Source organism: Ammospiza caudacuta, chromosome 7 (genome assembly GCF_027887145.1).
Source record: "Ammospiza caudacuta isolate bAmmCau1 chromosome 7, bAmmCau1.pri, whole genome shotgun sequence".
Taxonomy (NCBI): Eukaryota; Metazoa; Chordata; class Aves; order Passeriformes; family Passerellidae; genus Ammospiza; species Ammospiza caudacuta.
The window spans coordinates 22,770,047-22,786,576 of record NC_080599.1 but is presented as its reverse complement, the minus strand read 5'-3'; the positions used below and the strand labels follow the sequence as shown (position 1 = coordinate 22,786,576).

General features: G+C 36.8%; 1 long non-coding RNA gene across 1 annotated transcript; it reads left to right on the top strand.

The window, feature by feature from the left end:
* The first annotated feature begins 2,816 nt into the window (after window positions 1–2,816).
* On the top strand, window positions 2,817–8,991 carry LOC131560296 (uncharacterized). The gene is made up of 2 exons (XR_009274943.1): window positions 2,817–2,866; window positions 7,328–8,991. It is a non-coding gene; the product is annotated as an uncharacterized LOC131560296 (long non-coding RNA).
* Window positions 8,992–16,530: the final 7,539 nt, after the last annotated feature.

The window sequence follows — 16,530 nt, the reverse complement described above, 5'->3', positions numbered from 1 at the left end:
CATACTCACATGGAGTGGGCTCTCCGTGGTCAGCAGCACCACTCCCAGTGGGATGGAGGAGAGATTTTGAACAGCAGGGGTGAGAAAACCCATGAGCTGAGATAAAGATTGTTTAATAAGCAAATAAAAGAGGAGAAGGGGTGGAGGGGAGAACCCACACACAAGTTATGACAATGATGCAATCACTTGCACATTCTAGAAGTCACTGAGCAATGGTTGTCTGCCCTAAATCTCCCTCTCTGTTTGTCTCCCACAGTTTCTTCCCTCCCACTTTCTTGTCCATCCCCAGCCTATTTGCTGCAGAGACAGAGTGGAAAAAAGAGACATCCTTCATGTTTTCAAAGTTCTGCTCAGTAATGCTCAAACTGGTGTGTTACCAGCACTGCTTTAGTCACAAACTCAAAAAGGGCACTGTGTACCACTAGGATTAAAGGTATTTACACCTCAGATAGACCCATCACATTAAAAGAAAGCAGACATCAATTTTGACTGAATACCTTGCAGACTTATGTAATACTAAATAATTTTTCAAACTATGAGGCCAAGTCCTTCCAGTTTGACTTGGAGCAAGTTTTAAGATCAGAGCATGATTAATGTTTCTGAAATACTGGAGAGAAAAGAAGACAAGGGGTCTAATTGTTATTACAGATCACAGAATCAGAGAATCACTGGTGGGAATCAAAGTTGGAAAAGACCTCCAAGATCATCAAGTCCAAACTCTGATGTTTATAGCTACATGCGAGTCTTGGGGATGATTGAAATCTCCTAGAACCCAACAATGATTCCAAATAGAAGCACAGTTGGACTCTATCTAGGATTCAGTTCTGGGTGAAGATTTGAGTAATTTCACAAGTATTTTTATGTAAAACTTTTTTTCAGAAAGTCCATGACAAGCAAACCCAACATATCAGCTGTATAAGATTGTTTTTACTTACTTTCAGCAGCAGTTGCTTCAGAAATGCAAGCTGATTAGCACTTGGAGACAGGATCCAAAAAATTGATTTCAGACTGCACCAGAAATCTGACAGGTGGAATACAGTTGTCAGAACTGACATTTAGCTCATGACACTCATTTGACTGTTTTTTTCTGAGCTGAAACAACAGGATTCCACTAAAAAAACAATCAGTACTTCAGGGGACAGTTTATTGAGAAATCACAGAGTTATTTCTCCACACGCTGGGATACCAGCTGACATTACTATGCCAAATGACCACCTCTTGTTGAGGGCTGTAACTGACCTTTGAACATGTGCCTGTCAATGTTTTGCCCACAAGAAACATAAATTAAGAATTACTCTTTTTTCTCCTAAATATTTTCATGGTAGTCAAACCAGGAAACCAGTCTCACAACTACTTTTTTATTGGTTGCAATACTTTTAGCATGGGAATTTTAAAAGTCTGGCCACTGTTCACAAGTAGGAGTTGCAAAATGAATTTCCACCACAGATTTGAATATTAAGGCAATGTCTCTACAAACTCAGCTTATTTTCATGACCCACAATGTTAGCACACCTTTTGTGGTGCAAGTCTGCCTACACAAAAACCCACTGAAGCTTGTCAAGACATTGACTCTCCTCATTAGTGTGGCTACTACCATTAAACATTTTAACAAAAAAAAAATTATCTTGACTACCCCTGCTAAATTGCTACATTAAAATTTTTTAAGTCACAGATATATTTTATATTCAAAGGGATATTTTATATATATTTTATATTCAACCCAAACACAGTAAGGGTTTTACCCATTGCTTTGCAAAGGCCATGTGCACCAAACCCAAGAGTCTGTCTGCAGAATTATGTAGGACTGATCTAGAAATCCAAGCAGTTAAAAAATGACTGTATTTTGAAGCCATGAGTAGCAAAATAATTATTATTTTTCCAGTGAATAGTGCCTTTTTAAGAAGCAGCTGTGTATAAAGACTTAGCTACTAAAATCTTTATCAGAAGAAATGTAGAACATAAATCCAGCCTACACAGAGCTGTGTGGTAATTGCAGGCTTGCTGACCTTTCATGTGGAGATCTTTACATCGGTTTTGACTCACTACATCTGCTAGTATGGAAAATTTGGAACAACTTCTTCAGAAAGTGCAAAGTTGTCTTGAGGGTTTGTTTTTGCCACAACCTGACTGCAAAAAAAAATAAAAATTGCTCTGAGATTTGAATGTTTTGAATGCTGGCCAGACTCTTTCTTGTTTTGTTTTCTTGGCAAAACTGCTGTTCTTTTCAGAAGACATAACACATTGCCACTTGTGAAATTCGCCTGAGGGGCATGACAGGGCTCTGTGTGAGAGCTCTGCTCTCTCTGACTGCTGCTACACAGCAAATTGCAAATATTAACTGGCATTAGGAACAACAGGATAGAAATTTTGTCATAATACAAAGAGATTCTTAGGTTTTTTTAAGGACCAGAATGGTAATAATCTGGCTGGCAATACACACAGAACTAAATCTGACATTTCTTCCCTGCATTCATTACATCAGCTAGAAAGATTATGGCTCACTCTGGTGCATACTGCGCTCACAGTGTGGAATCAAAGGCAATGGTGGCACATGTAGAAGGACCATAAAAGAAAAGGCTCCCAAGGAAAAGAACATTTTTTGCTGTGGGGAACTGACTTTGACTTGTAGGGGGAGACAGCATGGATGAATGAAGGTAATGTAGAATGTAATCTTATCCCCCAATGAGCTGCAGCTGGACCCTATTACTAACGATTAGGAGCAGCCTGATCTTAACAGGCCACACCTGTAGCCAATTAGAGCAGTGGCATAAAAGAGTGGATTGGTGGAATCTGGAATCAGATGGCTGCTGGAAGGACCAGGAGCAGTCGGTGCTTAGAGGAGGTGTCTGTGAGAAACATCAAAGAGGTATGAAACTCTGGTGCTACAGAATCCTTGCACCGTAATGATAAGAGAGCTTTGAATATACAAGACAACATTGACATGCTGCTGTTCCCACCCAGCTGCTCTCCCATGACTTCTCCTTAGCAGGACAGGCAGGCAAAGAAAGCCAAAAAAATCTTATGGGTCAAAATAAATACAAGGAGATCACTGACCAATTATGATCATGGTCAAAACAGATTTGGGAAAATTTAACCAAATTTAACTAAAACCCTAGCTCTGATACCTGCCTTCTCCTCTTATCTTGGTGTTGTCTTTTAAATGTTTTTTTCCTTTTTCTCTCCATTCCTGGGCGCAGTTTTTGCAGGAGGAAGCAACTGGGAGTGGCTGCCACTGTCTGTGTCCTTGCCAAGGCTGTCCCTGGCATTTCTGCCCAAATCTCTCCTCACCCCACACCTCCCCTGCTGCCAAAACCTTGCCACCTACACCCAGCACTTTTGCTTTCTTGATCTCTTGTAAATATTGCAAAGATATAATTAACATTCTCAGTAAAGCAGAGTATTCTCATTTGTTCCCACATTTTATTTGCAGATACACATTTTAACTTTTTTATAATTTTCTTGCAAAAACCCCACAAATTATGGAAATAGAAGCTCCTAGACCTTTTCAAAGGATTCTAAGAAAAGGAGCGTGTCTGCCAAAATGACTCAAAAGACTCAGATTCCCAGGTGTAGTGTAAACTTTTGAAAATGTTTACAGATACTGACAGTTATCCAATCTTGGATAAGTGTCTAATCCTTCTGTGGAACAGCTTGTCCTAGTTTTCATTATTTCTGCCATAGGAAGGTAAATTGCATGCAAGATTCATCATTTCCTCCTGCTGTCTAAAATCACTTTCTTTGAAAAATAATCTATGGAAATTACTTTCCACTCACAGCCACCCTTAAACCTGTTCAGGTTGAAAGCAGTCCAGTAAAACAGCAGCTAAAAAAGGGATAAATTTTTTTTTTTTTCCTTTACGAAGGTAAATGCCTTTCCCAATGCAGTTACCTGGACCACCAGAAGTGCCATTCCAGTGGCAATACCAGCCAGGAGTGATGCCAGAAGGTGGGAAAATGAGGGAGAAGAAAGAATTTTTGTCTCTCTGATGCTGGAGCTTTATGAACTGAGTGCAGATTGAATTCTCTCTGCTTGCCTAGGGCTGGATAAATGAGTAATTTAAGGCCAGCAGGAGGAAAGTTCTGTTACATGTCAGTACATGGGACATGGCTGAGCCCTGTCTGATATACTGGAGACAGGGTTCTGGTTTATGGTTTCAAACACTTTCATGCTAGACCTTTGATATTTTTGAAAGAGCCCTCACCTGTTAGCAAGCATCTATTCTTGCCTGGAAATGGACTATTTCCAATTTGGAAGGGGTCATTGCCATGTCCTTCCTAGAAGTCCTTCAAGCCGTCTCTTTGTCCTCTGTTTCCTTGCCTCTTGGAATAAAGGGATGTCTCTGACTTCATTCACCTGTATTTTACACAATGTTTACAATACACAGAGTTTCTTGCATTTCAGTAAGCATTTACACAGCCTTTCTGTCTTTGTGCACCTTGCCTTCACACCCTCCATATGGGCAGCAGGGAAACAGAGAGAGGAAAGAAAATGTCTTGCTCTTCCCTGGTCCACACTTCTGAACTGAGCCAGGGTGCCAGCAGGGAAGCAGAGAAATGCCACTTCATTGTATTCCTCTTGCTTGGATTCCTCCAAAAAGCTCTGTTGCAAGGAATAGTAGCAGCTTAATTAAATTATTCAACAATAATGCTATGAAATGTGCTCCAAGGTCCCAAAGCCATCTGTTCCCGGGTCTTCCCAGCTACTGAGGTTATTGTACTGAAATAATTTCTAGATGCTGTTGAGCATCCTTCAAAAATTAGGTTTTTCATTTGTGGATGCTTACATGTCTCAGTGATTGTTCTGACAAGCTGTGCAATAAAAAGATGTCAATTAGCATGAAACACAGACCTCAAATTTATTGCTTTTTAGTGGTCATCCATGCATCTGATGGCTTGAGAATTTTATCTGCCCTTTTATGTAAATCACTGTCCATTGCAGCCCACAGTTCAAGTAATTATGTTCCTGTTTATTAGGTTATTGTCTGAAATGTGATATGTTTTCAATTTCAGAAATGACATATTTTCTGGTTCTGTGTTATAGCTTTTCAGCTGAATGCTCTCAATGATGCCAGTAAATAAAACTTATTTTCCACAATTAATCCTATAAAGGATTGGAAGAATAAAAGCTGCAAAATGGCCAGTGTTTTTGCAGAAGAATTCATCTCCCTCTCCTTTACTTATGGCAAACAATCAATCTGAATATTTTTTGCCAACTAACTGTATTCAGCAGGTATAAAAATAATTTATTTTGATTGCTTTTGGTTCTTAACTTGCAGAAATGCATATGGTGAGTGCTCACTGTAATTAATATTAGTTACCAAACACACCAATTCACAATAGTAATAGAGGTGCAGTTCTTGTCTATGGTTGAACTACAGTGTCTGTTTTGCACCACCCTAAAGCCAGGAATCACAGTATCTAAAAGATGAATGTGCTATCAGCAGTGCTGGCTCAAAAAGGAGTTTGAAACTCTTTGCTCACATGCTATTTACAGAAAAGAGTATGTGGACTGTTGAAATGTTTTAGTATTCCTGCATTTTTCCATGCTATTTTTGGGAAATGCAGGGATTTATATTTTTGGCAAAATTTTTTGTTGATGATTTTCTGTTTGAGTTTTGAGACTGCATAGACTGTAATTTCTTGTGGTTTGCTTTCTGTTAAACTGATTTTAAAAATATTAAGTGTAAATTGTCATTAACTAACATTCTGTCTCCATCTATGCAATTCTGTAGAGATCTCTGGGAATAGGATTAGTATGAATTAGTTTCGTTGAGGATTCCAAGGCTCAGCTGCTTTAAACAAGATGCTCTTTTGTGTTCTTGCTTGAAGAGACATCTTTTAACACTAAAGTATCACAGTGCTCCATAATAAATAAGGAGTTTTTACATTGAATTTCTTTCAATTTTGCCTAGTACAGATTTCAGAGGTGTGGGTGAATTGCAGTGAGCCCTATTGCCAAGTTATTGTGGCACTGACAGTGAATTTGGAGTTCACATTACATCAGGGAACTTTGGATAAGATAGGGATGAACTTAAGTTTTGGATTTGTTTTATATTGTCTTAGCTTTGTTTTCCTTTTTTGCATTGGATGGTTTTGGTGGGGTTTTTTTTTTCTCTTATTGATGGTGTACTCTAGTTATTTTGTGTAAAATAATCTGGTTTTTGTATCACTAGATGGAGAAATAGTCTCTCTGAATTGCAAAGTCAATATTTTTACAACATAAAGTCAGTGAACCAGTCTCTAATAGGTAGTGGTTAAATATGTGATTGAGATAAAGGAATAGCTCAGGGATAAAATTAAAATGTGCCTTAGCTTGGCATGTAATACAGAATTGTTGTAGAAAGTGAGGCCTTCAACAATTTGAGACATTTTGATTGTGTTTACAAAAGAAAACCAAATAGATAACGCACACCTCAAGAATTTCTCAGTTCTCTAAAATATACTTTTTAAGAGTGGCCAAAGTAGGAAGGGATATGACAACAAATATTATCTAAAAACTCATGTTGAATTATATAGTGTCATTTTCTGGTAATCCACACTTACATTGCTAAGTACTGCTTCTTGAGAAGCGATAAATATTACAAGTCTTCAAATGTACACATATAGAATAAAGACTAATTTTTTTTTTTTTCATTCTTTTTCTATCAAATAAATTACAGGCAATGTTTCTATCAATATCAGAAATTATATCAATTTTAGGGGATGTCAGAAGCAGCTAAAATTTAAGAAAATGGAAAATTGTTTTAAGGCAGTTCTTTACCAGCAAATCTCATGATGATGAGATTATTTGCAATCCAGGGTGAATATAAACTGATATTGTTGGCATATGGAGTACAAGCAGCATGATTATCTTTAGCCAGGGTTTTCAGTCTTTGGTCATGATTTTCATACAAATTTCTCCCAAATAATCTGTATTATTAGTATTTGGAATATGTTCCTAGAGCAAGTTCCTAAAGTCTTGAAAACAGCCTGCAGGTTAGTTTTAAGAAAAAAAATATTATTTTTATGGCATGAAAAAAAAGAAATCCAATCTTTCATAGAAATAAAATATATCATTCCATCTAAGAACTTGATCCAGATCAATTTTTAAGATGAATGTAGAAAGTCTAGATTTACATGCTATTGACAGGTATTTAGGGCTGAAGGAGACTTAAAGTCCTTTTTCTCCCTCTTAAGCAGGACTTAACCCTGTTGTATTTACACAATTTGTTATTGTGAGTTCCACTGGCTGAGCTAATGTAAGCTCACTGTGTGTATCACTGGAGACTGATGACCACCATGGTTAGAACAGTTCTTTAATATTTAATTTAATATTTTCTGGTGGCAGCTTCCCCAAGGTGGAGCGCAGGGCTTGGGACACCGCATCAGCCCCTCCATGGAAACTTCATCCCTCAGGGATGAACCAGAGACCGCAGAGGCACAGCCAGGCTGAGGAATAAACATTTACCTTCCAAAATCATGAAGCTGTAACATTTCTAACACCATCCCATCAGCTGAATGAAGACAGTTTGGTCACCCATCAGAAATCTGGCTGGATTTAATGAGCAGGGCCCATTTCAAACACCTGTTAAGCATAAAATGTGGTCATTTTGAGACAACATCAAGTCCTCGATTTCGTCCCATTTTTTTTTGTTGCTTAGCTACCATGGTTTTGTGTGCACTAAAAATATCATATTGGGTGATGGACTAATCTGAGGAATAGCTGTTACAAATTACAAAATTCACTGCAAATGATGGCAAAATTACAAAATGTGGCCACAGTAGGTAGAGAATTGAAAATAGTCATAAAAGATGGAAATTGTTTTTTCGCAGTTATTTCTGAATTCAGGTTTATATTTCCATACCTGGTAGTCTGGTTAAAGAAACTGATGATGATTATCTATCTAATTAATATGATAGCAACACTTCATCTGTGGTTTGCCTGCACCTGCAATTAATATTGGAGTCAAGTTGCTGTGTTCATTCATCACTTAGTTTACAGTGTCTTTCACCTGATATAGTCGAGGGAAAATGTTTACCTGGGAAATTTCATGCTATATTTTTATACCGACTATCATTGCAATCAATATAATCTATGTATTTAAATAGAATTTAAGTGGCACATCTGCCTGGGATGGGGCAGCCACAACTTTTCTGGACAGAGATCTTGATGGCTTCTTGAAATGTTATGCTGTCCCTCAGGTTAGGAAGACAGAATTGTAAATTGATGGGTGTTTTGGCCAATTCTTGTAGCAATGGAATTTTTACTGTAATTAAAATTTCTCTGTAATTCATAGGAAAGTTCTACTCATGATTTCATAACCTATTTTATTCTCTTCCTTTATTATGTCCCATATTGAAGAAGTACTTTTCAGAACATAATTATCATCTTCATTGTGAAGCCCTCAGTATTAACTGAACAGGTTTTGAGATTATTTTATGCCTTTTTTATGGATGTTGAAACCCTGGACTTCCTTTTTCTGTGTGAGAGAGAGTGGTCATTAATACCCAAACACAGGAATTAACATTTCCATATTAAACAGTGTTCTCAAAGAGAGGATGCCCAACAGCTGCATTTGTCAGACCTTGTTGCTGCTTTGCACAGCACCAGTTGGACTTTTATATCTGTTATTTCAATTTTTTAATATTCCCTCTGTCTTAAGCATAATCAGTTACTTCAGGCTTCCATACTTTTTGCAAAGTCAACTTTCTGACCCAAAAAGGAAAAGTCAATAAACCAAGATCATATACTGGAAAGTTTTGAAGCACATAAAGGTTCATTGAAATGTTGAAGAATATTTAGAAAACTCTATCAGTGTGGAAATTTGGGGCTCCTCTTATCATGGAAACCCTGTATACTTGTAAAGCTGATTTGTACTGTAAAATCTGTCTTTGATTGCAAGCAAAATAACAGCAGACATTTTTTCTTTGCTCAGTCTACAGCATTTGAACCTGCTATTTTCCAACCACTAAGTGACTGTGCTAAAAAATTAAATTATTAAAGACAGAAAATCTTGTGAGGCTTTTGATGTCTCCTTTTTGTCATTGCTGTCCATATTCATGAAACAATCTGAATATTTATTCTCATTCGTGGGTACATCCTTTTTATTTTTATCCTGGTGACTGATCTCAAAAAGCCAAGCATGTGAGATGATAACATGAAAACCAGAATTAAATATTTGTGTTTCACTCTGTGAAGATAAAGACCTTAATCCATTTCCTTGCCAGAATTGAAATGAGAGGATTTGCCCGTGTGTGACCAAGTAATATCCTCATTGACTCCAGGTAACAAATGTTCAGTGTAATCTTGTTTTTCTAGCAAGTCAGGAGATGTAAAAAATGTTAATGCCACGCAAGATTAGGCATGAAGTTTCCAAATCAGCCCAGAATTGATGGCGATGTGCAGCATCTGGATCAGAATTCCTTTGAATGCTCTGTAGAGAGGAGGGATATGCTGGGAATTCCCCAGAGAGCTGCTTTGGGATTTGTTTTGGATGCCTTTAATTCCAGTTCCTTTTCCCAGTTACTCTTCTGGGGGGAAACAGAGAAGGGCACTCAGATTTTTGACTTAGAGGAGATAATAAGAAACTAAGACTACCTGAACATTTAGTAAAGCTGAGAAAGTATATTTCTTCCTCTAGTAACATAGTCAGGAATACAAAGTAAGTAACAATTTCTACTCTCAGAATAGTCAAAGGGAGATATCAGTGCAGGGGTTTACTCATCTCCTTCACCACAGTTTTCTGGTCAAATATTAGTTATGTCCCATGTAGTGTCCCATTATTTTAGCAGGTTTATTTGTCAGATGTTTTCTTAGGAAGCAGTCACTCTAGGCTTTCTCCCTTTTCTACCTTTTTAAAAAAAGAAACGGGGCATTTATTTATTTTTGATGAAATAACAATTAGCTCACTGTTTTTATAAACATACTTGGTTTGTATTTTGTCTTTATTACATAAATACCATCTATTATAGGGTTTCGTAATCATGCTTTTCACTGAATTTTGTATAAATCTTGAATTGTGGCACAAAAAAAGCTCTCCTTTAGCCTTGTTCATTCCTTGCATGGCTCCCTAAAAATGTTTTTTAATTTTCAATGAGCTATCAAAGCACATAAAGTTATATTTTCTGACTCTCATATTTCTGGTTAGTTGCTAAGTCAAAGTAACTAAATAAAACCACTGAAATTTTGGTAGAGGACATGACATTTGGGGGAAAAAGGCATGAAACCAGCAGCGTATGGGTGTAAAAAAGTCTGCTGAAAAGCTACATAGGATAAGTTGAAGGAAAGCAACATGCTGAAGTGGCTGTTGAATACATTGATTTAAGTTTAGTAGGATCCCCTTCCTGTAACTCCTGTGATGCCATGCCTGCCCTCATGATATTAAATACTTATGAAAAGATTACTAATACTTATTAAAATATTAAGGAGGGTCTGAAAACAATTTTTTCCCAAGATTTGTTTGACATGTGGAGCAGGAGAAAAGGAAGTGAAGGAGTTTGTGTAAGTGATGAGCTGAAAGCTGCAGTGCGGGTGCTTAGGCAAGGCAGATCAGTGCATTTAACAAAAAGGAGAAGTGAGGAGAAGGCAAAGAAATCATAGGATTATTAAGACTCAAAAACAACTCCAAGATGATAAAGTCCAGTGTTACAGGCCTGTAGTTAATTCATCCTTCTGACAAAAATTAGGACAGACTCAAAGGTCTTTCTCCTGCTACATTCTTTATTGTGGAACTGTTGATTTTTTCCTTCTGTAAAAGACAGGATAGTGTCATGACTTGCCTTCTTCCCTGTCCAGAAACAGCACAGGAAGGGGAAATTTCAAAATTGATATTTTCAGCAGTCAGCAATTCTCTCTTTTAAACAGAATTTTTTAGTTATGATAATTATTATGACAACAATCGTCATCCAAAATAAATGGATCTTATTTCCTCAGGCAGGATCTTATTTCCACACCTCCACCTCCTGTGTATACAAGTGTTGCTGATTCCCAGATGCAGTACCAGAGGTTTTGAATGTGATATTGCCAGATTTTGAACTGAATCCAGCCACCATTGTGCCACAGATCTCCTTTTATTCCCACACCGGTAGCAGAGTTTTTCTTATCCAACATTGTTGTTGATTCCTTCAGCTCCCAGGAATCTGCTATTTAACTTATGTAAATTCTGTATAATAAGACCTACACCACCCTAATCCTCATCTCAGGCAGTGCCAAGCGTGTCCTTCAATGCCTGTGAAGATCATTAAACTTCTTTTAATATATAAATTTTATTAAATACACATAAATATGCATTTTATAAAATACATTAAAAAATACACAAAAATCCCATACTTTCACTCATCTTTGTAAAAGCCCTGGAGTTCTTCAAACATACAATTTTCTGACTTTGCTGCAACATATTAAATGCATGAAAAAGAAATACTCTGAAGCAGAGAAGGAAATAAAAATTAATAGTTTTGGTTACCATTAAAATCAAGTTAAAGAAATTTCCTAATAGGTCACCAACCAAGCTGTCAAGAACCAGGTTCATCATGAAGCAGTCAGTAAGAACTAGCTAAGTGCTGCCCAGAGGGTATGTATTATTCCAACATTTATTCTATTTATTCGAAAGGCTAAAATAGGCTTTAAATTGTACATAAGGTGTGTCTTTAATTTAAACATGAAACACTTGCAGTTAATGTAAGCCTGAAATACTAACCTTGGTGCTTACAATAGGACAATCAAAGTAAAGTATGTGCAATGAGTACATCCACAAAAAAGCTGCAAAAGGCATAATTAGCAATTGGAATAACAATTTTTTAAAAACAAAATAAGAATTTAGTTAATGGAATCCATATCAAAAGAGTCATTACCATTTTCCAGCTGTGTTTCACAAGGGAAAAAGTGAGTAATTTACTCTAGCTCTTCAAAATGGCTGTGAAAGTCTCATTAGGGGAGACCTGACTGCATAAAAATCTTTGAACTTGGAACACAGTTTGTCAAGGTGACAGTCCTAAGTGGAGATTTTAAAAGCCTCCTTGAGCAAATGATGTCTGATTCTCATTCATTTCTCTTAAGTGCTATTGTCCTTTGCATGTGTGCCTTATACAGGGTCTTTTTTTGCAAGGAAATGTTCATTTTTTCCTTGATTGCAGTCTAAAGCAGAGTAATCAGAAAAGATGAGTATCAATGTGAGCCCAAAAAAAAAATCTTTTGAAGAATGTAAAAATGGAAAGACAAAGCTGCCTGTGGAAATGTTTTAAAATGGGTGTCACAGGGAACAAGGGTCAGGGTGAGACAGACACCTTGAAATGAGGTTGAAACTATTTTTTACAGTCACAAGTCAGTTCCTGCACATATTCATGTCATCAACCTGTGTTTTTATGGGTAATTCTCCACCCATTTTGCAAGCCAGATATAAATAAAGTTGACCTTGTGCCTCTCTAAATGGAAACACTGCACTAGATTGGAAAAGACTATTTAGGATTCTCAATAATCATTCCTGCACAAATTCCCTTGTTTTTTTTCCTTTTTTCTTCTCTTGCCCTCTAAATGAGGCTTTTTTCCTTTTCCATTTTGTTTCATCTTTGGTATATCTTTTAGAAAATACAGAAATAGAAAGAAGTATATTAGATTTCCTAAATTAAATTATTAAGTTGATAATTTCTACAGTGTGAACATCCTGGAACTTTCAAATCCAGGTTTGGACTCTTGAATAATCAGTTTTAATCTCTCTCACTCTGTGATTTTGTTATAGAATTTTTCATCAAACAGGGTAATATGAACATGAGTTTGAAAAAATTTTCATTACTCTTTTTATAATAAAATATTTCAGTTTTAAAAAAGAGAGAGAGAGAAAGCAGAGAATAAACACTTCAAATGGTCAAAAGAATGTAAAAGGAAGGAAAGGTAACCAAAATAGCTTTGAATATTACTTGCAATGTTATATTGCCATTAGGGCTTTTTTCAATCATTAAAGAAACAGCAATGATATCAATATTTGGCTGCCATTTCCTTTGGTGCAGAATTTCACCCTTTTCTTTCAATGAAAACATGGTATGGCTGTCTTGGTACTGTATTTGTCATTTCCAGTACTAGACAAACTTCAGATCTCCTTTTCACCAATATTACATTGTGTGTAATAAAAATGCTACAGTTCGTGAAATATGTCAGAATTTGGGCTCACATGAGGATGTTGAAGGTTCTAATATAAACCAGATAATAAAACTTTTTTTTAAAATTAGTTTAGTTTGGTAAGTAAGATGACATTTGAAGCTTTGTTTTATGCCCATGCTGTCTTTGACACTGATTTTAAACAGATTTTATAAATCAGGTCTATTAGAAAATGTGGATTTCATAAGAAAGAGGGAATTTAAATTTTATTTTTCTCCTTTTCTTGTGTCCTTCCTCCATTTAAAGAGATGGAGTGGGAAGACAAGCCAGATATGCATTTTTATCAGTTTCAAAATTATTTGTGACAGCATAAATGGATGTTTTCCCTTTTGCTACAATGTTCAGTCCACTACCTCAATGGCACATGCAAATAAACAATCAAGTAAAATTACATTTTGAACCCAAAATGTTGGGAGGGAAGAAATTCTTGTGGTATGAATTTCCATGTTCATTCTTCAGTGTTTTTCACTTTCAGGTTTGACAAGACTGGCAACTCAGGATGTTCAGAAGTTTAGGGTGTTCCCTTTCTCAAGCCCCTCTCAGAGCATGGATATTTTGTAGTAGGGTCAGAAGGAAGGAACAAAGTGCAGATAAAACCCTGAACCTTAAAACCTAGCAATTCTTAAATGAAGACAGGTGAATATGCATTGGAGCTGCATTCATTGCATGAAACTGACTGTAGCCCCTTCACTCATAAATTTTGTGTCATGCCCAGTTTAAGATGTTTGCAAATGCAGTATGAAGGCCATAATTGCAAATACTGGAAATGAAGGCAGAGCTGTTGATATTTATAAAATATATATAATTTAAAAAATTATTTTTAAGGTGGTATACTTCATTAAAATAAACCAATGAAGTCATTACACTCTTGCCTCCACTCACTAAGTAGGAAGTGAGCTGGGTGGAAAGTCTGTCTTTACAAAATTAAATCTATTTCTGTGAGTTCACATTTGGAAGTGGGAATTAAAAACCCTGTAAGACATTTTATGAGTGTCTTGAAAGACTAAGAGAAAAATATTATAGCAATGTTGATCTTCATGTTTTTATTATCTTCTAAATGAAAGTGGCTTTTTAGTGAACCTAACAAACATCTGGAATGAAGTAAAATTTTTGCATATTCAGGATTCAAGAAATACCTGAGGACTCTTTTAAATAGATATAAGATGTTGTTTTCACTATTTTTACGAGGGCCAAATAATAATTTAATTATACAGAACAGAGCTTGTCCTTTATATAAGGCACTTGGAAGTACTCTGTGCTGAGGAAAATAATGATTAAATCATGATCTCACTGATAATACTAAAAACTACTTTTGAAAATCCTGTGTAGTTTGATTTTGCTCCTGGAAGTAACAGTTTGCAGAGGAGTGTTTCAGGTCCCTGTGAAGAGGTTCCAAATTCTATATCAGCATTTTCTATTCTATGTACAGCCTTGCAAATGTTATCGAGAAAGGACAATTAACCTTCATGGAATTATTCCTGAAACAAAAACCACCAAATATAAGGAAGATATTTGTAACTTCTGTATTATTCTGTGTCTTTGCTGGAAGAAACAAAAAATCCTGTCATTATTTAAGAATCAGACTGAGATTTGTTGCACAAGAAAATCCTGGCTTGAAGACACAGAATTCAACAAATAGAGTACAAGTGAAAGAGAAACCCTTGAAAACCAAACGCCTCTAGCGTGGATTTGCAAAACTCTAAAGAAAATTTGCTTTATTACACCTTTTTTCCCCCCTCCTACTTCCTGCGGAGGGGTCTCCCGGAACAATCCCACCTCTCTGAGCTCACCACTTCAAAAGTTCTGTTCCAAGATGAATCACTCAGAAAAGGAATTTCACAGCAGCTGATGCCTGCTGCCTGCAACAAATGACACACTGCTCATCATCCCAGGATGTGAACGAAGTTTTGATGGAAGTTACTCAGCAAATACTGGCTCAGAGACTGTTCTACACTTTATTAATTTGTGCATAATTTATTCTAATGGGAGAAGTTTGGTGTTGTTGGAGGTGTATTGTTTCAATCAGTCCCCCTTGCCGTAAAGTTCACACTTTTCCCTGAAGTTTCAGCCCATTTAGGCTCAGGGGATGGCTGCTGGGAAATGGCCCTGAAAGCTTTATCTGAAGCCATGAGAACCTGAGTAATTAATTGTTTTATTGTGAAAGTCATGCCTAACGTGTGGATTCTTGTCCTAACATACATTGCTGAAGAACATTCTGCATTTAGTTACCTGCCTGACAAGTTGTGTATTTAACAGGAAAAAGTCATTCTGACTGTGATTGATGGTGCAGCTCTCCCTGTGCAGTGATGGAGAAAATAAGCTGAGTCAAAGTAGATCTGACCACAGCAGAGCACTTCTCACTTTGCTGTTGCTTCCTCATTTCTCTTCATTTGGATAAGAAGCCTTTGCTTTGAACACACTTATTCCCTATCTACCAACCTCTGTTCTCATTCCTTTCTTCTTTTTTACTTTGAAATTACTTTAGATATATTACTCTATACTGGCTGACATTAAAGAAAAATGGGGTTTAATAATTTAATTATTTTAAAAACTGTTATGTGCCCTTCAGTTCAATCACAAAGCTTTAAAAATAAGAGCCCCTGGTGGGGACTGAGTAGTGTCATTCACCCTTCAGCTTCCCTTTCTCTGTGTGCTGTGACATTTTGTTTCAAGCTCTGTTTTTCCTGTGCTGATTTCTCTGGCTTTTGGGCACCTGTCAAACCATCACAGAGAGACCACAGGCACGTTGAGGGACCACAACATTTGTGCTCTGTAGTTTAAATGTATTTGACAATGTGACTTTTAGACCAAAGGAGCACAGACACACATTTGGGAGCTCACATTCTGCCTAGAAGGCTTGTGGGGTACACCTGCATGGCCATCACTGCCTGGTAAGCAATTCCACAGCTGATTTTCACCTGTCAGTCTGGCAGGGAAAAGGATGAGCTTACAAGGAATCCAGCAATGCAATCCATTCAGTCACAAGGGGTATAAAGAAAAGATATTAGGTAGGGCACCTGCTGGTAGAAAAGGGAAAGTTTGTATTTAAAATTATTATATTTCACAGCTTGGTCTGCAGTTTATCTGACATTTACATGCAAGCACAATATATAGAAGATTCTGAATTTATATCAAAATAATCACATGCCCAGCTCATCTATTCCTTCATTTTGGTGGGAGTTGGAGACAAGCCAACTACCAAATTTAGAGGCTTAAAAAGTATCACATCTATTTTCATACCATTCCTATAGATGCCAGCATATCATAGAACTGACAACTTCACCCTGCTTTCTTATCCAAGGCACCCCTAAATGTCTGCATTTGCTAGAACCTGGAGCATTGCTGTAGATGAAGAGGTGCATTTGAGAAACAGGAAAGAGTGCCTAAAAAATGAATGTTGT